General features: G+C 39.9%; 2 long non-coding RNA genes across 2 annotated transcripts; one reads left to right on the top strand and one right to left on the bottom strand.

The window, feature by feature from the left end:
- Nucleotides 1–2,363: 2,363 nt before the first annotated feature.
- Nucleotides 2,364–13,036, bottom strand: LOC120369647. The gene is made up of 3 exons (XR_005583296.1): nucleotides 13,006–13,036; nucleotides 4,836–4,976; nucleotides 2,364–3,977 (listed from the first exon to the last, which is right to left on the bottom strand). It is a non-coding gene; the product is annotated as an uncharacterized LOC120369647 (long non-coding RNA).
- A 1,844-nt stretch (nucleotides 13,037–14,880) lies between these two features.
- On the top strand, nucleotides 14,881–21,318 carry LOC120370629. Its single transcript, XR_005583850.1, has 4 exons — nucleotides 14,881–14,990; nucleotides 16,628–16,723; nucleotides 18,746–18,828; nucleotides 19,416–21,318. It is a non-coding gene; the product is annotated as an uncharacterized LOC120370629 (long non-coding RNA).
- Nucleotides 21,319–22,257: the final 939 nt, after the last annotated feature.

The following is a 22,257-nucleotide window of genomic DNA, read 5'->3' as shown; positions in this document are numbered from 1 at the left end:
ATGGGCAGGGGGAAGTAACACCATGTTCTGTGTAGCCCTAGCCTCTGTTTGCCAGAAGCTGGAAATGGACAACAGGGGATGAATCACTTGAGGATTACCTGTTCTGTTCATTCCCTCTGAAGGTATTGCCACTGTTGGAAGACAGAATACTGGGCTAGATGTACCATTGATCTTACCCAGTATGGCCATTGTGATGTTCTTATCTAGAACCCAGATGTATCTGACCCCCTTCCCCCCCCCTCCACACTCTGTAACCCACTAGATCCCATTCCCCTTCCAGAACAGAGATAGAACCCAGTAGTCTTGATGGGGGGAGTCTCTCTCCACAAAGTTAATAACAATGTAAGAATATACATTAAAATTTTAAACCTAACCAGTGTCCCTTAAGTGACTTGCCACAACATGTCAGAACATGTTAGTACTAGAGCTGAGTGGGTCTAATATTTAATTCTCTCTTTTATATAGGAATTAGATACAGTGCTTCTGTCAATAAATAAGAGTTTTCAAGTGCCTAAGTAGCCCCTGGAATCATGGTTAAAATTGCCCCCCCCAAACCCCAAAATCTGAAATTGCACCCCTGACCTAATCATCCTCTGAGGAGTGTGTGTAACTCCCAGCAACTTCAAAAGGAGTTTCACGAATATATACACTGGAGAGAGGGTGGTGATCAGGCCCAATAAACCTAGGAAAATATAAATGGGAGAGCTACATTATGTTTTATGCATAAAATTCCTGTATATTGCAGTAAACAAACCCAAAGACCTTTCCAAGAGTTTTCTGTATTTGTTTATAACTTTATTTGTTTAGTGTTTGAATTAGAGGGATATAGGTGATATTGTGATTCTTGTATTAATTTAGATGGAGAATATAGGCCCAGGGAGGTAGAGGTGTTAACATGACTGGTCACTGTCCAACATTAAACAGTGCTAAACAGAGAAAGGTTAGTTGAGAAGGGCTAGAAATTATTATTGCCTCCTTTAAGACAAAACAAACAGCCTGTGACGGTCCTCAGTCGGGGGTTGGTTGGATAGTGTTGCCTAGTGGTCAAAGCTAAGGCCCTTGACCTTCAGAGGGGTTGTTGTTAGGGGACCCCAGGCCCTCCCATTCTAATGGGCTCTGACCCAGAGTCCTTTGAGGGCAATCAGTGATCTGACAGGTGAGGCTGCTTAAGGCTGCTCTCCCTGGCCCACTTCCTATCTCCCCCACCACTCCCAGGATTGTACCAAAGTCACTGTCCAGATTAAGGTGGTGTGAAGGGTGCCTGCTCACCACAAGGCATCTTTTGGTGGCAGCATGTGGCCTAATATCTTTCTTACTCAGGTGGCAACTGCCTTTGCCCGTGGTATGGCCCACCCTTCTGGGCCAGCTCAGCCCAACAGCTGGGATAGTCCAAACAAAAAATAATTATCAAAGTCCAGAGTTCATATGAGGGGGGAGAGGAGAACGCTTCCCTCTCCAGCTACTTCTGTGGCAGGTCTGCCCTTCCCGATGGGAGAGACCTTTGGACAGTTGTCTTAGGGAGAAATTTCTGCCTCCCCACACTCTCCTCTGCAGGAAGCTCTTCCCTGGGTTGCCACCAAATGAGCTGTTCCCTGGCTGCTTGTTAACTCTTTCTCCAGTTAGGGTGACTAGATAGCAAGGATGAAAACCTGGGACACTTTTTTGGTTGCAGGGAGTATAGTTGCCTATATAAGACAAAGCCTTTAACATCGGACTGGTCCCAATAACATCGGGACATCTGTTCACCTACCTCTGGTTGGAGCATTTGCTACAGGTGTGATGAGGCAGGGCTAGCTGACCCCAGCATAGTTCCTTAACCCCTTGTTGCCCAGTGTGGTGTTTGTACACCCCATCACACATCCACAAAAAGAGGAGAGAAAAGAACAGCAAAGACAGAATATGCAGCTTCTGTCTCTGGTGTTTTTACTCGAAACTTCACTGCTGGAAAAACACAGAGTGGCTGATAAAACCATGTGCTTATGCCTGAGAACTGGCAAACTTGTACCATTGCTTTTAGCTGTCTCTTTCTGGTCACTGACTCTCAGCAGTATTGCAAAAACATATAGTCTTGTCTGGCTAAACCAGATTTTTATTAGACAGAAGGAAAAAGGAGAAAGACAGGGGGAAAAAATAAGGTACGGAAGGAAAAGGACACATTGAGGGTCTGTGAGACAATGTTTGACATCCGTGGTGTTTGAGATTTAGCCTGAACTAAAGGTGGGTAGGCCATCTGGCCCCCTCTCTCTGGCCTAATCTGGTCAGGACATCTCTCAGGATTAGGCTGAAGAAGGTCTAAGGTCTTAGGAGATGGTGAGAGTCGCAGCCATGATGGTGAAGCTTGCTCCTTCCCCTTCCCCATCTTTCATTCAGCATCATAGTAGCCAGCTCCTCCCCAAAGTCTCTTTTTGAGGGCATCAAAAGGGAATGATGGGCAGAATAGCCCTCATTATTTTGCCCATTTATTATGCTTAATTTCTAACACATCCAATTTTGGATCACATTGTTCTTATGTTACCAGGCATGATCTTAGCACAGTCATTGAGTAGTATCAGTAGGCCTTTTTGTTTGTACTAATTCAGTCTCGGTCTTCCTTTTACACTCCTCTCCACCCCCCACCCCTTCCCAGTCAACATTTACTCTTACAGGTTATTGTGACATTTTATGGCTTTCACTCACTTCTTATAGTTGAACTCATAATTAGGGTAAATTATGGCCCCATAATTAGGCCCCATTACAACAACATACTATATATCCTTACTTCTCATGGCTGCTGGCTGAAGAAAGGAAAGGTCAGTTGAGAAACTTGGTGTCTACCATCACTTTCCCCTGTAAATAAGACATTGTTTGGTCCTAGCAGCAATATTTGCTAACTAGGACCCAAAAGGGCCAATTTAGACCCAACATCAGAAGTGCAATAAGACGTACATATTTTCTAGAACTACTATCCACATAATAGGGATTTACAACTCGACTTCCCCATTAACAGGTTTATTACTTCAAATCCTGCTCAGACTAGAAACAGAGTCACTGGAAAAATGGTATAACTCTGTGGTTTCTCCCAATCTTGCTAAAGGATAGTATCACAAATGAATGCTCTTGATTACAGCAGTGCCATACAGATACAGGAGATCATTCGGGTTTCCTCAGGGCATAATTTGCCACCAAGCCCAGTCCGATTTTTATAGTGAGTAGGTTGTGTGGGAGAATCTTCCCATTATTATCCCGACTAAACAGATTGAATAACATTCCTGACACATGCATGTGTGTCCTGAAACTACCCGCAATGGGGATTTACAAGATGAACAATTTAACCTCAATTCAGATGTTTTCCCCTCATAATCCTGCTTAAATCAGGAGCAAAATAAATCGCTGAGTGCATTGTTCTCAATGTTTCTGCATGTCATCCTAGCAGATCCCCCTGGAAGTACCAGGAAGCACAAAGTTCTGAATTAGTTAAAGGAGTTCATGTATTCATCAGGGTTTGCATGCTTCAGAGATGAAAACCATAATATGTTCACCAAAACTTGGCTGCATCCTTCTAAGAGCTGGATGAAAAGTCTACTTTCCTTGGGATAAAAGTAATCACACATCCTGTTTCTCTCCCAGCCAGTATCTAGTAACGTTTGAGACACAAATAGTGAAACCTTCTCCTTTGATGTTTAATCAGAATTGGGTCTGTACTGGAACACCAGATGCAAAACCACCAAGATGTGGGGAAGTTTGCAGCCAAACTTTATATTGTGGCTCATTTCTAGACTTCATCATAATCATAAATATACTGAAAGAAGGTTTGCTCTTGTCACAAAGTTGGCTGAATAACTTCTGTTTATTGTTTACAGTAATAATTGGAACACGTTCCACATGGCCACCAAGCAGCAGTGTCTTTCTCATATGGCCTAGCTCTCTTTTCCTTTTTCATTATTTGGATTGCAGTAGTACTGAAATGCTTGGATCAGGATTCCCCCTTGTGTTAGGCACTGTACAAACATACAGAAAGATCAGCAGAACCATTTAAGATATTAGTAATTCAGTATCCTGAAAGATTTGCTACATAACTGGAAAAACAATCCATTTTCTTTTAACACAACTGACTAAGCAAAGCCCTTTCACTGAACACAATTGCAAAGCTGTCCATCAATATGATAATACAGCAGTCCTTACCCAGACAGGTTTGCTAAACTGAAGTTTGCATTTGATAGTCCTGAGGTGCCTTAGAAGCATATGCTAACAAATTTTGTTCAGAGAGCCTTCAGTTCCTCTCTCTATACTTCCCCCCCCCAAAAAAAATCACCCCCTTGTTCCAGTGCCACTGCTGCACACATGTGGCATATATACTTTTCATCCTGCAAAACACAAGTTATAAACACTATCTGCTACTGGCCATCCCTTCCCCAAGGTTTCAATTAAAAAAACAACCAGTAAATATTAGCACTGCCTTACCTCACAGCATGTTGGGAGAATAAATACATTAAAGATTATGAAGTGCTCAGCTCCTAGGGTAATACGCATGCAAATTCCACAGAGAAGGAAGGATAGATAACTAGTCAGTCAGTCCACGTGCCGAACCAGCGTGGTCAAAACCGTAATTGGCCTGAATCTTTATGCACTTCCCCAAATCCAACCTGAACTTAGTTTATATTCCAAAAGGCAGAGAGTAAAGGGGGAGACCCTTCACTTCCCTCTGTCCCATGACTGCTCACCGCTTAACTCAACTCTAACGATATCTAAAGAAGAATCTCATGACCCTCTACATTTGATGGCAGCAAATCCAACTTTGAAGTCATAAAGTTGTCTCTACCCTCTTGTGTCAGCAACTCCTTTTCAAGAAAGATCACCTGGCTCTTTCCCCATCAAGTGGCAAAAGCTGGTTGTCAGGAAGGACTGTTGGGCTTTCTTCAGAGCACACTTTATGTGGAACCGGAAGAGTTTCTCCTCTGAAAATCTAAGCACCAGAGAGAGGAAGCAGTGACCAATGCCTATCAGAAGGATGAGATGAAGGGGAGTGTGGTTCAAAAGGTTCAGAAATATTGTTCAATAAGCAGCTGAACTTTTTTTAAACTGAACTTCCAAAGCTTTTGAGATTTGCCAGCTGTTAATCACAACATTTCTCTTTTTGTATATGCCTGAGGTGGCAGAGATGGATTGCATGCTCTTTCATAGGATTCCTTCTCTTACTCTGTGGGAAAGTGGTATTTTTAGAGCACTCATACAAATAGATACTTAGCCATGAGGGTGTTTCACTAAAGGGTGTTTGTACTTGAACAAAATTAGGATCAGCCCATTGTTAACAGTCCACTCTCTATACACTCCTGTTGTATTCGAGTTTACTGTGTGACTCAAGCTCTGGCTCAGTTTCTGTAGGTACTTACTCCTTGCCATTAACAGAAATGCATCTTCTCATTAGGGAATCTCTGGAATGTTATTCTCTGTCAAAAACCTATGGCTAAGGAAAAAAAAAATCGCTTTCTAACTCAGGGCCTAATCCCATTATAAGGTTTGATACAGCTGCAGCAGAAATAAACTGGAGAGCCATTTAAAAAAAATGGAGCTTGGTTATAATAGCCTAAGTTAATCTATTTCTAATTTACTGTATTTCCTAATTCCTATCTTAATACTGTGGCTACAGAATTTCATGCCAGATTTAAAAAAAACAAAAAAAAAAAACAAAAAAACCCACCACCATACTGTGTGTTAGAGATGGGCTAAAGCAGCAAGGTTCAGATCTGAGCTTTCAGAACATTCAAGGTTGTGTTCAGATCCAGGGACTTCGGTTCAATATTTTAGAGAGAGAGAAGGGCCAGATGCAAAGTTTGTATTAAAATCTGAGCTTTGTTAATATACATATTTTTCTCAGAAACTGAATAAGATTTAAGATGATTTTCTTTATAGTCTCTAGAAGTTATTAAAAGAAATGCTAACCCCAAATCTCATCACCCCCTAAAAGCCCATACGCAGATGGTCTCAGCCAGCAGTCTGATCTCTAGTGCTTTACTTTCATGCTGAGGGACGTCAAATGGAAATGAGCATTCATATCACTTCCTGCAGTCACACAATGGTAGCTGCTTCAAACAGCCATGGGACTAGACAAATTACGTTCCTAACGAGCCATGGTGACTGAAAACACAAGGGAGTGCCCTGCAGTACAGAAAGACTAATGCAGCAGGACATGCCACATTTCAGGTTCAGGAAAGCAGGATATAGCGGGCCTGATTTTTCAGCACTCTGTACATCGAATAGTCATGTCCCCCCCCCTTTTGTGAAGAGCATGTAGAATTCTGCCATTCTGATTCAGTATTGTTTTACACCCACTGTGCACGGGTGTAAGCAGGGGCGGCTCTACGTTTTTGGCCGCCCCAAGCAGTCAGGCGCCCCTGAGCCGTGGGCGCAGCGGACCTCCCGCGGGCATGACTGCAGAGGGACCGCTGGTCCCGCGTGGCTCGGCTGGACCTCCCGCGGCTGCGGACGGTTTGCAGGTCCGGCGGCTCCGCTTGAGCTGCCGCAGTCATGCCTGCGGGAGGTCCAGCCGAGCCGCGGGACGAGCGCCCCCTCCGCAGTCATGCCTGCGGCAGGTCCAGTCGTCCCGGGGCTCCGGTGGACCTCCCGCAAAGCATGACTGCGGCAGGTCCGCCGGCCCAGCCTGCCGCCCCCCCCCGGCCACAGGGGACGCCCCCTAGATTTCGCCGCCCTAGGCACCAGCTTGTTTTGCTGGTGCCTAGAGCCGCCCCTGGGTGTAAGGGTTGTCTACATGAGTGGTGTTATCTACACTTACACAAGGTGCAGAGCAGTTTAGAATCAAGTTTGTTGTGTTTATCCATGTAACAGCGAAGGATTTATGGTACAAGTAACTATATTCTATTAATGTACTCTAACATAGAAAGGAAGTGAAGTGACTCTTCTGATAGAGTCAAGATATCCCTTTGCTTCTACTAATCCATCCTACCTATGTAATCTTTCATACATGTAAACTTTCATAGAGCTGGTAAAAAAAATTCCTTTCAAATTTTGAAAAAAAATCATAATCCAGGAAATTTCAAAACATCATATTGAATATTTGTTTCAATTTGAATCAAGAACTTTATTTTGGTTTTCTTTTTTGAAAACCAAACAAAATAGTACTTTAAAACAAAAAGTTCCCATCAAAAATATATATAAAAAAATCAAAAATACATTTTCCTGCAAAACATTATCAGCAAAACCCCATTTTTTCAGCAGTATAAATTTTGATAAAAAAATCCAACCAGGAATTATTTATTTGTAAGAAAAATAAGATATGGGCATCTAAACCTAGAAAGTTCACAAATGGAAATATTGTACAGGAACATTTCCCAAACTTTTGAAAGATGAACCCCTCCCCTTCAAGAAAATAAAACCAATATTGTCCCTCTTCTACTCCGCCACATGTTGTCAAAGACTTCTTAATTTATACATCTTCCATGTCTTTCTGCTAGCCCCATGGATCACTTCAGAGGGGAGCACCTCACACTTGACAAACCCTTCTATACCATATGGTAGCAACACAAAGGTAGTGTTAATAGTAGAAGCATTTGTTGAAATGGAGCAGCATTGTAACAAGAAGAAAAGATAGGTGAGCTTCATTCTATTTGGAGAAAGGAGGTAGAATGAGGATTTCTATGGCTAGAGGATAATCAGTAGTAGTAACCCTCTTACTTACATTAAGGGGCCAATCCTTGTTCCTGTGCTCAAGGGCTGTGCTTACAAGTACCTTCTCAAATTTGGAAGAATTGCTGCAACCCCATATACAAGGACATTTGATAGTCACCTGGACACTCAGTAGACCATTGGTCCTGGCTGTGCTCCTCTGCTTGTGTTCAAAACCCAGTTTACACTTGATACTCAGGAAAACATGGTTAAAGAGCCATTCAACCTCTTTGCTCCTTCTAGTCTTACAGTTTTAATCCAAATCTTGTTTACATACAGATAAAATTGATTTGCAGTTGCAATATGTTTAACATCAGAAGCCTTCCATTTAGTTGGAAATGTCCTGCTTCTCTGGAAATCTGTGGCTATTGGTTGTCAATTTCTTGTATAAGTGATACAAGAACTAGGGTGGATTGTGGTGAATTACGTGACATTTCTTTGTTCTGTGCTGACACCACTCAACTGCCTGCCTTTCCATACACACATGCCACTATTATGTATTTTTCAGTTCATAAAGTGTGCCTCATTAACAGGCTCTAAGCACATGCAGTAAAAATTTAGAGCAATACATAACACTTACTGACAATGTCAAACCAAATAGAGTCCAAATCTTAGAATAGGCTTGATTTCCCCCAGTCACTTTTCCTCAGGCAAAAGCTTGAGTGAATAGATGAGCCCTACACTGTACCTTGAAGGTCAAAAGACTGGCTTTGACAGATCATCAAGGGAAGCAAATTCCAGATCTGATAGTCTTCCACTGAGAACCCTCTGCCTCCAGCACACAGATGTACAAATCTAGGGACTCTTCAGAAAAACAACCCATTTATTATAGATTGTCCTGGCACCACACTACATAAAGGCATAGTTTCCCCAAGTAGTCAAAGGGGTTTATAGATTATAATCAACTCCTTGAACTATTTTAGTTACAGTTTCAGCATCCCTTGTTTTTTACAATTCTGTGACTTGAATCACCACCAGCCATTACATTTGTTAACCCTTTTTGTATGTTTTGGTGCACAACACACAGCCAACAGAAGTCGCAAACCACAACAAGCTGTATCCCATAATATTACATATACTGTGACTTTGTCTTGTGCTTTTTTTTTAATCCTAAAGTATTTATCCTTTACCAGCTTTCCAGAAAGCATTTTAAAATTATACACCAAATTCTCTCTCAAGTGGTTAGTTACAGTGCAATTCACCCGTTTCCTAGGTCCTGCATACACCGAGTCTGAGAAAATTGGTTTTGTACAAGAGACTATGAAGTTTGGTCTGTGCAGTGCTTTACATCAACTCTTAACAGGGAGGACAAAATCCACCCAACAACTCTTGGGAAGCAGCCCCAACCACTGACTGTTAGAACCACACAGTCACAGACCTAGTGGCTTTGCCCTTTAGCCCCCATTGAAAACCTCACCTTCAGGCCGGGCCACATGCTATGTAGGTCTGTGGCACAACATGGATTTACCTGCATGTTAGTTCTGTGGCCACCTCCCCCCCCCCCACACACACACAGTGGGCCCACAGAGACTCTGCTGCCTTCTGTGGCCCCTAGGTAGTTCAAGGGTTCCATCCTGAGAGCGATATCAAGACAAAAAAGCCAAGACACCGCTGCCCCCTACCCAATTGCTATGTTTTCCTTACAGTGTGATTTAAAACCTTTTAAAAGGCAGCCATCCACAGTCTCTTGGCTCACAGGTACAAGCCAGCAGGGATTCTCTCTCAAAAAGCATTTAAATGATCTTGTTAAAAATATAGTAACATTTAAAGTTGGGGGGGGGCAGGGAACCATACCCTACCTCCTTCTTCACTAATTACTCCTCCTCCTCTCTTTAAGAGAAGATGTGGCCAGATACATCTCAGCGCACAGAAAATTAGTATTTATAAGCCTGTCTTTTCCCTTTTCACATGGAATCATTTCAGTAGTCTCTGTGATCTAGTGGGCTGAGCGTAGGACTAACAGATGATTTCCTGGCTCTAATCCCTGCTCTGGCATTTTCTCAGGGGTCTTGAGCAAGTAAATTCTCTCCCTCAGTTTACCCCACGAGAGAAACAGGGTTAATTATATAAGCTCAAGGGGGTGCTGAGGATTAGTTAATGATTAACTTGGGAGCAGGGACTGTCATCTATTATGTGTTTGTACAATGTCTAGAATAATGCAGCCTAACCTGATTGAGGCCTCTAGCCCCTATGGCAATATAAATGTTAAATGATAATAGCTGCAGAATGCTCTATACAGTAAGTGCCATGTAGCCTTCATTCTGGTGCTCTATCCTACTTCCAGTAGACTGAAAAATAATTTCTTTTAAAACAAAAGAAGCTGGCCACATTTAAAAAAAAAAATTGTTTGCATGTTGCCAGAGAGCCTCCGAGGGGGAACACTGGCCTTTTGCTAAAAATGTTTGTTAAATTTAGCTGATTTTCTTCCAAATAGACAGATATAGCAAATTAACTTGCTGTATATTTTCCTAGCTCTGCTCAGCAGCTCTGTGCAGGGTCCCTACTTTTTGCAAACATGATTCAATGAAGAAAGATCTGCCTGTTATTAGCATTCCTTTTATGTGACTCACATGTCTGTTTCTACATTAGTTGGTTTTGGTCTCCTTGTTACAAACAAGACTACGTAATAAAGCTCTATATTTTTGGTTCCTGTGTAATGTTGTTTATTTTGGTGCCTCTTGGAGAAATAAAGGATACTTAATTTCAACTGAAAATGCTGCTAGCCATGAAGATACTATCTTTCATAATTAAAAGAGAGCCATACCCTTGTACATGTCAAACCACTCCTGTAAATTTATATTTATTTGGGACTTGTAAACCTATATTCATTCTACTTTGTAAATTATCCTGTTCTCTTCTCCCCTTCAAGAAGGGAAAATTATTTTTGAGCTATATAGCAGTGTTATGGTTTATTTTCTTTGAAGCAGCCATAGATGTCACATAAATACCACCACACAGATAATTTGTTTCTTAGTTTGCAATGTTAACCAATTACTTGTTTTTTTTTTTTAAATATTGTGTTTGAAATTTTTAAAGCAGGCTCAGGAATTTAAACACAGGATGTGTGTCTATATATCCTAGGCTGCTGCTTTGAAATGTATTTCTTTTAATCCTTGAATATTTGGCAATATCTGTACAGCTCTAATCTTGATAGTCAGACTGTGTTGTGTATGGTTGTGGCAACCCAAACCATAAGTTTTAAGTTGTGCCCACCGAGGTTTGGTTGGAGTTTCATATTCATTTACCTCTGCTCGTCAGGAGTTTATTTGGCCTACTTGCTGCCTCCTAAAGATTACAAAATGTAGGGAATATGGACTAGCCAGCTGCCCTCAGCAAACCACTGGCTGGATAATGAAGGCCAGACACACAGGGTTCTAAAAACACTGGAGGATAAGAGACAGAAGAACCCAAACTTGTAAGGTTCACACAGATGTATTTGCACCATCTTGCACTCTGAGTCTTAATGGGTTTGCACAGGGTATACTGCAATATAAAATTTACTTCATTCTTTATAAAATCAATTGGTGTTCAAAAAGCTATATTTTTCCTAGCTTTCCACACAACAACCACCCAAAGCACAAACCAAGACAATTGATCCTTCACTCCTGATTTTTTTTTCCCCCAAAAAGAATAAAAGAAAGCCATCTACAACACATGGCTGTTGCTCACGTTCCTAATTTCAGTCATTCATAGATGTACTGTACAGCACAACGTTTTTGGAACTTTTCAGTGTTTTTTGGTAAAATGTTTTCACTATATGAAATTCTAAAGCAAAAAATGGGGAGTTTTGCAGTCTCGCTGACTGGTACATTTTCACCAGACAGAAGAAGAGACATCTCCTTCCTTGCCAACTTATTCCACAAGGTCTCTTTTGCAGATGTACATTTTCCCTTGCTACAACCCCATTATTAAAACACGCATGGAGACTCCTGTGATCTGTGCTCCAGCAAACCAAAGGAATAAGCTGCTGGAGCTGGCCTTCCTCAGAGAGGGTGGCCTATTGGGGAGCAATTGTCTCAACAGTGTCTGTGGGTGGGGTCTTGCTCTGCCAAACTAGAGCCAGTTGTAACAGCTAACACCACTCAATAAAAATTATTCTGTCTCCCTGTTCAGTCCCCACTGCCTTCCTGTAGCATGTTGCCTGGCTCCTGGAAATACCAGGGTAGGGAATGGTCATATACACATGGCCTTCACACACCATGCTGTTGCTATTTAGTTACCAAATTTCCATTTCAGATAATGCCAATAATAAGGATACAGGCAATAAAAAGAAGTTTCCCCTGGCTTACCAGCACTAATTATGCTAATTAAGTCCACAAGATATCTGGCACAAAAACAGCCTGTCATAAAGTGACCAGCAACCACTCTGCTGTTTGGCATGGTTAAAATTACACATGGGTAGGTGAAAAAAAGCCCAACATTTCCATTCCTCTTTAATGTTGCTTTCAGACAGCTTCACAAATTTATTGTAATGGGGAAAGGAAGGAGAGTAATGGAATGCAGTCCTTTCACCCCTGCAGGAGACCAAGGTTCACTTCTGCCCCCAAACACTACATCAAGGATTATTAGTTTCACTCCCCTGTGTTATAAAATATCAAGAGTGGTCATCCAGTTCACCTCTCCATGAACTGCTTCACCTCCCTTAACCTCTATTTTTTGTTCTCAGGCTTTGTTTCCCCTTGCAACAGTATTGATTACTCAGGTAGAAGTCCCTTGGTCAACAACTGAGTAGTAGGAGAAACTGACAAACTCATCTTGATTCCTCAATTCTAAGGTTTATTTCTCCCCACCTGTATTTGGGTTTCTTACATATTTTAATGTCATTGCTTAAATGTTACCAAATTCAAACAACAAGCATGTAATTAAAGCAAAGTTTCATTTAAAGGATATTAAGTTAGTGAAACTGATATTAGGGGATATTTTGCATCTTGGTTGAAGAAACAAAAATAAATCTTACACAGATTTTTATTAATCTCAAGTGGGGGCAGGGAGGGAACCCCTCAGAATTAGGTAACACTGAAAATCAAGTCTTACTACAAGGAAAAGAATTCAGCTTAATAAAGTTATTATATTTTTGACTCCCTGATAAGTGATAGCTAATTTGGGGGTTTTGTAGGTCAGTTTCCCATGGGAGAAAAGTAAGTGATACTGAGTTAGGTTTCCCCCCCCCACTCCTAATGTAACTCATTTATTTACATGAAACATCCCAGCCCCTGAAAAGAAGTAGTTTGTAGATAATCCCCCACTTTAAAAATCTCAGCCAAGCCACCACTGCCTGTTCCAGGGAGCAACTCAGCCCCAAGAATTGACTTTAAATAGAGAAATTAAAGCACAGAGCAAATTTACCTGCTATTTGCAACAGTTGTCCTGAATGAACCTCCCTGCTCTGACTCTGCAGCATTGCTTCATTTTAAAACACATGAGTAGCCCCAGTGCAATCAATGAAATCAACAGGATGACTCAGATGCTTAACTTTAATCACAGGCTTAAGTGCTTCACTGATCAGGGCCAGAGTTTTCAGCCCTCAGAACTCCTAGACCTAATTGTATCTTTGTTACATTTTCCATTTGAAGGCTTAATTATGGATTCTATGAGGATGATTCTCATTATGTAAAGGGAGGAGTCAAACTGGCTGAGGAGTGCTGTCAGGGGCCATTACACCTTTGAAAGACCTTTGGGGTGCTGGAGAAAGGGGTGCAGGGCAGAGCAGATGTCATTCCTCCCAGCCAGGCATGGAGCAGAATCGTGGCACAGCACAAGTCAAAGCCAAATACATAAATAAATAATGGAGACAAGCTGTACCAAATTAAAATGAGAAAATCTACAGCTCAGATGTGAATGTATATTATCAAATAAATACTACACACACTGATTATCTGAAATAGCTAAAATGTTATTTATATTTGATATTTAATGGACAGTTATGATATTTTCATGATACAAGAATCTAACCAAAAATTTAACTTGACATCTTTGTGATGGCATTTAGCACAGCCATGGCCTATCAATATTTGGCATGAGTACATTCTAAACTTTTCAGCTCTAGTAGCATCCTATTTTGCCCCATCATCATTTCTATAAATACAGTAGCTCTCAATTTTAGATGCACAACTGTTATAAATAACTTATACCAGATACATTTTTAATTACTCTCAATTTATTAAAAAGAAAAGTATAGATTGGGCAAAATGGATTCCTAATGCCATAAATCACTTCTCTGTTTCTAGGAATGTAACAAACCACAAGAGCTTCCTTCTCACAGTGTGTAGCATCAAGAAATCCACTTGAAACTGTTGCATTTTCTCTCCCTGTGCATATGAATCTTGAGATTATTAATATTTTTAATATTATTGAAATAATGTCCAGCAGCCCCATTTAGGGATGAGGGCTACTTTGCACTTCATAAACACAGAAGAAAAACGTGAATTATTTATATAATATAAAATATACCGTTGTTAAGAAAAATAGAAACCTTTATTTTTACGTTTATATGAATTGCTGTTGATGATGTTTCACTGCTTCAGATAATGTAATTAACCTCTGTTTTAAAACCCTGGACTTAAATCGCTTAGAGCCCAAGAAAGCAAACTTAACTTCTTCACGGCTACAGCACATCAAAAATGGTCTTTCTCGCATTCATACTTAGAGGGCGAAATGAGATATCCTTTTTGTTTCCTATTGGCTGGAGATCTTAGTGCTTGATAAAGAAAAACAGGTGTAGTAACCCCAGCCCCAAACCCTAACTAAAACATACACCAAACTACTTAAGAGAAAAGAGCAAAGCAGGGTAATGCATTTGAAATAAGAGTAATCTAAAAAGTAACATGGTTTTAAAATGTTTTCTAAGTTAATGCACTTTTATATGAAACTAAACTGCTGTGATGTCATTTAGAGTCTTGGAATCCTACTTCTGCAAGGGCGGGGGGGGGAGTACTATTATTCCAAGCAATACAGTTCAGTAGGGCTCATTGAAGTCAGTGAGAGCTGAAAGTGCGCAGCACCTTGCAAGATTAAGCCTTAAAGTGCCTGATAATACAGGGTAGTGAGCATCCTCAGCTCCCATTGAGAGTTGTCATGTTCAGCTCTATCTAGGAAGTGCTCAGCACCTTGCAGGAGTGCACCTTTTAGGGAAGGGCAGTCATACTGGACAAAGCTGTATTGCATTTTTTATTTTAAGCACAGATTATGGGCCAACCTATGTGACTCCATGGGACCATAAAAGGGAGATAGGTTCCTTTCTCATTCACATACAAACTGTCCTGGTGTGATCTCTGCTGCAGACATGGAAACATAGACAGGGACTCCACCCCTGATACTATCATCCTGCACAGGTGAGCATGGAATAGAGAAAATGGGGGCATGGTCTTATCTCCACCTCCAGCCACTAAATATACCAGCCAAGGCAGCTGAGCCATCTGAAAGAGTGGCAATAATTTATTTTTGATAGAGGCCAGCCACCTTGAAGAGCATGGAAGGAGCTGTGCTTCTCTAATTATGTGTCACCCCCTCAGTTTGGGCTAATAATGAAGGGGATTATCTAGCCTTTCATTTGTAAGGAAGGGGGGGGGGGAATGTAACACCATGTTTCTCTCCTGAACATAATACATGATATAAAGTATTTCTACTGTGATTTTCCTTATCGATATAAAAGTGCATACAACAAAAAGTCTGTCTATGAAAAATTAAATTGCTAGACATTAACCTTAAAATAAATACCATATTAAAAAGAAAGACTCAATGACAAATGTGTCAAAAAGAAAAGCAATTTACCAATTTTCCTAAGTGTTCGTGATTGCTACAAACTGGAGTGATATATTTTGACAAGAGAAAACTATATGCACTGTATCTTGAGTGAAATTCTTCTGTCAGCTTTGATACCATTAACTCATTTCAGTTCCTAACAAGCATAACCCTCAGTGATTTACATTAAAGAAATAATCTAAGAGAACCTGTATTCAGTTAACATTCAATATACATAAATAAAGCCAAATCCTGCAGTCTAGAATATCAGTTGATTTCAATGGACATTTTGTCTGAGTAAAGACTGCAGGATTAGACCCTAAAACATGGTGAGGACCTCATAGTTAAACACTGCAGCTAACAATCAAACCTATTTCATCAGATGCTTTTATTATATTATGGTCATTGGCAATAAGATAAAAAATGACATGATTTTGTTATCCAACTATTATTTTATCTACCAGGATTAAAAAACAACAACAGTCAGACCATTTTGACCTGCTAGAGTGAAACCACTGAGCATGAATTGAGCTGTTGGAAAGTGGTAAAAGTACCTTTTTAAAAAAACCTTCAGCTTTTCCAGGGGCAGAAAAAGGCACAGGCAAAACACTGAGGGTCATGCATGACAAACAACTGTGAAAAGGAATCTGTGGCATCTGAGATGATGGAATTAGATAAAGACAAAAGGATGCAGGGAGTCCAGAGAGAGCCTCTTTCAGTAAGACAGTCCCATCCATTCACAACTGAAGTAAATGTTCTTGTGAGAATGTGAAGCAAATCAATATATTTTATGTTCAATATTCCTCTCAGGGTCAAAGAAAGGCCTGCTTGTTTCTGGGGCATTAGTCACAGATGTTACTTAAATTATCTTTTGTTATTCAAACAATGCCACGGTGAGGAATTTTATGAGAAGGAAGTTTTTAAAATTTGCACCTAAAAATTTGTACACTCATCTCTCAATTGAATGTTTAAAGGGGAGTTTGGAATGGGAGGACAAGGGGAGGAGTTTGTTGTTTTTAGATGGAGAGATGACAGTTGCAATTTAAGTTTTTATGCCTTGGAAATTATTTACAACTTCCATGAGCTGATCAGAAAGAAAAGCTTTTTAAAATGGAAAATAAGATGGACGACATCTCGATATGCAGAGGCAACCCCATCTATTTTAGTGATTCAAAATGTATTGGTTAAAATGGTGTAGCTAATGTGGTTTTTAAAACTGTTTTCCTAGTCTAGACATACCCCAAATGTTTGATCAAACAATGAAATATACTGAGCCATAATACACTTTCATCTATACCCGTGTAACTCCAATGAATCCGACAGGGTAAGTGAAGGGCAAGTTTGTCCTAGTATTTTAAAACTGTTACAATAACTACATTTGTTTAATATCTACCTTCCCAGACTCATTCACTGTATTTTCATCTGGGCTGAGGCAACGTTTCCTAAAACCTATTTAAAGTTATTAGCATAAAAATGTCACTCAGGATGAGAACTGTAAATATACACTTATTTGTTGATTTGTGTAAAACAAGTCACAAAGCATGAACAGACGACTCAGCATACTGCCAGAGAAAATCTCTATATACCATACATACATCTTCAGTATCTCAAGGATTCATATGACATAAAGGGATTGTAGCCAAGTGAAGAACAAATGCATAATTCATGAGGAAAGGCTTTCTAACACACAGTGGTGCTTTTGATTGTCTAAAAATAGAACAATTAAAGGCAACATGCAATAAAGTGGTTTCTAAAACTACATACACTTTTTTAAAAATTGTGTTAAATTGTAAATACTATAATTCACAGGTCATCAATAAGTTCTCATACTATTATATAAAGCAGTCAAAACCAACAAGGAGTCTGGTGGCACCTTAAAGACTAACATATTTATTTGGGCATAGGCTTTTGTGGGTAAAAACCCCACTTCTTCAGATATATCTGAAGATGCTTCAGTGGCATCTGAAGAAGTGAGTTTTTTTACCCACAAAAGCTTATGCCCAAATAAACCTGTTAGTCTTTAAGGTGCCACTGGACTCCGTGTTGTTTTTGTGGATACAGACTAACACGGCTACCCCCAATATAAAGCAGTCATGCACTCATTTTTCTCCTGTTGATTTATGTATCTGGCTGGAAGGCATAGACTGCTTCTTGCCTTTGCTTTTGCTCTTTGTAAATGAGTTGGGAAAGAGTACATTTACTAATTGGTTTAGAACATGCCTTTCAGTAAATGTATTTTCTAGTACACTGCATATTTGACATGAGATCACAAAATGTCGGCAAAGGCATTTACTTTGATTCCAACCTCTCACTCAGTGGCACATCATGTACCATAAGTAGCAGTTTGGGAAATATTTATGTTACAGTAAGTTCCCAACAACCTCATCAACCATTCTCTTCTCCTCCTCCCCAGCCCTTCAACTTAATTTCTATTCAGTATATACATTTATCATATAGGTGAAGTACAATGTTATTGAAGCAAGAAAAGCTGTTTCTTTTTAGATGTTTGTAAAACATACCACATTTTATGTTGACACTAATGCATGGTAATGCTACATTCCTTATATATGTGAGAATACCTAATATTTAGCACAGAATTTGTCTCATAAAATGGTTCATAGAATACCCTCGGATATCATGGTGATTATTATCAGTATTAATGCGCTGTGAAATGCTCGATACGTTGATTTTTATGAAGAAATTGGACACGTAGTGACGGTGGTAATGTTGGAGAATATAAATACATACAGAAAAGGGCTAGTATATTAAAAAACTACAGTATTTTAAATAGCAATTATGATTATTTCAATAAAAACCCAATACTTTTTACTATATATGTTTTTTTTGTTACAATAATATAAATTTCAACTATATGAATCAGTTTAGAAAAGAAGTCATAATTTATATTCGAGATTAACTTTACCCAGACACTTATACATAATACCACAAACTGCCATTTATATGCTAACATGCAAACTCCAGTGCTATAGTGCTATGGACACACAGCAGCTTAACCCCAGAGCTGTCAGTCTGTATTATTTTCAGTACTGCAATTATTTCACTGACCTACTTTTCCAATGACCACTATCCTACTCTAGGCAAGAATCAAAGCAGAGAGAATTAAAATTTATTATTATAGTTGTAGATTCTCTTCTCCCTCCCTCCAAGTTTTAGACTCTGTTATGTTTTAATCAACAATATACTGAAGGGACAAGTAGTCAGATATGAGTTTCATTTTTAAAATGGTGTTTCCAGTGAACACTGGTAACTATAAAAGAGAAGCCAACAAAAACTTATTTTTTTTCCTGTAAGAAATATACATTTATGGATCTTTTGTCCCCACCAGCATCTTCCTGTCATTATGTACAGTCCACGTAGGAGCCAGATACTCTGACAGAGTTGGTCAGCATTGATTTCAATGGAGTTATGGTAATTTTCACCAACATATCTGTCCATATGTTTCACCAACATATCTGTCCAATATATTATTAATATGCTTTAACATAGGAAACAATACTGTTACCTAATCCAAAGGATTGCATCCATTTTAAATTGGACTTTTCCTTTCAAAAGAAATATAATAATTAAAATTAGTCTCATCTTGTTTTACTCTTCTGAGGATTTACAAATGTATCAAGTAATTATTAATGTAGGGCTATATTGAGACGTGGTTCCTTCCTTTCTTCTGGGGGAAATAAATCTGCTATTGCTCCATATGAGTAGTAGATTACTTCTCCATGCTGGCTCAGCTCCACTGGCCAGTGCACTGGGAGTCAAAACTCTGTCCATTTTCATGGTAGGGGAGAACCGGAGGTCCCATGGAGCTTGCTTTCCTCCACCTGTATTTAAACTAGCAATGCATAAAATCTACCTAGTGAAATAGGGGATCATCCTACATCCCCTACATCCCCTTTGTGGGTTCAGAGGTTAAGTACTAATCTTGCCCATATTTAACTCTTATGTGGTCTAACATCACTAGCAAGATTATTTCATTATTGTTTATCCTTACATTTCAGAGTGAAGAATTCTTCGCAATTTCCTAAGGCTGACTAGCAAGAATCTGCCATTGCTGTTCCAGACCATTTCTCCACCAAAGTTGACACTACTTTTAAACCTGTCAGACATTATCGCCCCAATGCAATTTTCCCCAAAATGTCTTTGTCATGGACTCAACAAATATGAGGTAATGTCTCTGACCTGTGGATCACCTGCTTCAGTGCTTTTGTGCTATCAAGGACAGCCAGAGACACATTTTAGATAAAAAGGATTTACTAAACGGTCACAAAATAATACTGAGGGCAGTTAGACACTGACACTGTAGCTCAAGAAATGGCCAGTCCTGCAAGATGCTGAGTACATTCTATGAGGTGATTAATATCCTCAGGTCCTAATGCAATCAAGGCACTCGTTACCTTTCAGACTTGAGCTCTCAGTCCCTAATGATTTTGGGTAAATTAAAACCAAACAACAACAAACTAAATAGCTAAGAAGCCCGAGTCTTGTTCCTAAATGGGACTTATGCTACTAAGTTAGGCACTTTTGAAAATGGTATCCTTAAGGCAAGTCTACACTACAGTCCTGCATCGGCGCAGCTGCACTGCATTGCACCTGCACTGTGAAGACGCATGCATGTGGTGAAGACGCACTATGCCAACAGGGGAGTGCTCATCTGTTGGCATAATTACTCCCCCTCAGCATGAAGTGTAAACAATGTCGGTGGGAGAGCGTCTCCTGCTGACATAATGCTAGTGTGGACAGCGCAAAACTTGCATCACTCAGCGGGTTAGATCGACTTAACCAGTAGTGTAGACCTGTCCTTAGTCTTTTTTATAGCATGATGCAAGATGTCTTTTTTTTTCCTTCAGACTTTCTACTAATTTGAGGTTTTGGAGTCCCTCAGCAATTAGGTTCCTGGCTGCTATTCCTCTGATTAAAAAATTTAAAGTCAGAAGGGACCATTATGCCATTTAATCCGTTTTCTGGCATAACACACGTTATAGAATTTCCACCAGAAAATCCTATGTGAAGCCATAATTTCTGGTTAAAAAGTTTACATGGCTAACACTTGGAATTGAACCAAGGCTCCCCAGAACTAAAAGCACCAGCCTATACAACTAAAGCTAAAGAGCCAGATTTTCTGATGATGGTCTTCTTTAAGAAAGTTGGTTTGACCTTTATGAGGGAATGCAGAGTATATCCTCCCTTTTTGAAAGTGTTCTATTGTAGCAGTTCTAATCATGTGAAGAGCACCCAGGTATTATAGAGAAGGGCACTTTATAGTTACCTGCTCATAAAGCTCATGATGACACCAAGGCCAAAAGTTTTGAACTTGAGTGCCTAAAGCTAATCAGGTAAGTTGTAGGTACCCAAAGATGAAGACCCTGTACCCAGATCCAAGCACAGCCAACAAATTACTATTGTGACATGAGGCCTATCTGGATGACCAACATCAACTTGGACACCACAGTTCCATTTATGGATCCCAAGCCTTTTCCTCAGCCCTCTTTTAGGACTGTCCTTGCCAACAGGGAGACGTTGGTTTCTCGTGTTGGAGAGCTAATACTATACAAGATGTAAGCTATCCCCCAGGTTTGTCCCCCAACCATTTTTGAATCATTCTAACCCCCTGATCACCAGTCCATGTAAAAGGTTCATGAGATGAGAGCAACACCTCTCCCATCTTTGTTCTAGTCTCACTGTCCGGGATTATCAACATAGCAAATAAATATTTGAGCAGGAAATAACATGCAAAACTCAAGAGGCTTATGCAGCCATCTGGTGAGCATGTAAAGCTCTTGAGAAAAAAGGGTATAATGAGGGGAACACTGCTCCAGCTTGTCGATTACAATAAGATTTCAGTATGTAACAGAGTATCTAAGTGGAAAATTCTGGGTACCAGAAATAAAATGTGATGCTATACATTGGTATTACAACGTACATTGATAGTGAGATAGAGAGACTTCCAGGAGGAGAACAGTTGGCTCATGTCTTCTGAAGTAACCTCCTGCTAACGAATAAGTTGTATCCATTAAGAATTACCCCTTCAGCCCAAGAACTGCACCAGTTAACAGTCAATATATCCAGTTCATAGTGTTTTAATGGAAACAAGCTTTATTGGCAATCTTAAAGAGAGACAAGTCTTAAAAAACAAACAAACCATAATTAGAAATGCACATGCCTATATGAATGTGATGGACAGCATCTCTACACTAGACTTTAGTGAGTTGCAGAATACTGAAATATTACCTAAGACACAACATGGTAGGATAACATTCAATTCCAAAGCCTAACTTCAGATTAAAATATCTAGTTCCCCCATTGGCTAGTAATGGAAGAATCTCCTGCTTCCTCTTCGCATTCCCCCAGTTCAGCTTTCAAAGTCCAACCAGCAAATCTCACTAGGGCATTGCATTTCATCATTTGTCTTAAACACAGGGGTATTTCATCTGAACACTCACACCAAAAGATAGCTCCTGGGCTGATATTTGAACAGATAATTAGAAATCTGGGACAAAATTCTGCTCTGTTGAAGTGAACTGGAGTTTTATCGTTGATGTCAATGCAGCCAGAATTTCACCCCTGAAATATAGTACATGATTTTGTGTAAAATCTAAAACAAAAAGTTGTACTTCTTGATACCATGATCTACCACACAAAACATCTTTATGTGTTTACCTAGTACCATGTGAGAAAAGAGGTTTTTTGTACATGGGGTTTGGAGTTGTAGATTTGTGAAGGTTGAAGCCAGCCTGACCACTACTCTAGTCAACATTAGTGAGGATTGAAACGAGAGATAGGCCTCAACCAAGATATCTGCATCTAGATAATCTCCAATTTTGGGTGTTTCTCAAAACCTGA

This window comes from Mauremys reevesii, linkage group 8 (genome assembly GCF_016161935.1).
Source record: "Mauremys reevesii isolate NIE-2019 linkage group 8, ASM1616193v1, whole genome shotgun sequence".
Lineage (NCBI taxonomy): Eukaryota > Metazoa > Chordata > Testudines > Geoemydidae > Mauremys > Mauremys reevesii.
The sequence above is the reverse complement of the archived record's forward strand: the minus strand, read 5'-3'. Positions and strand labels throughout refer to the sequence as shown.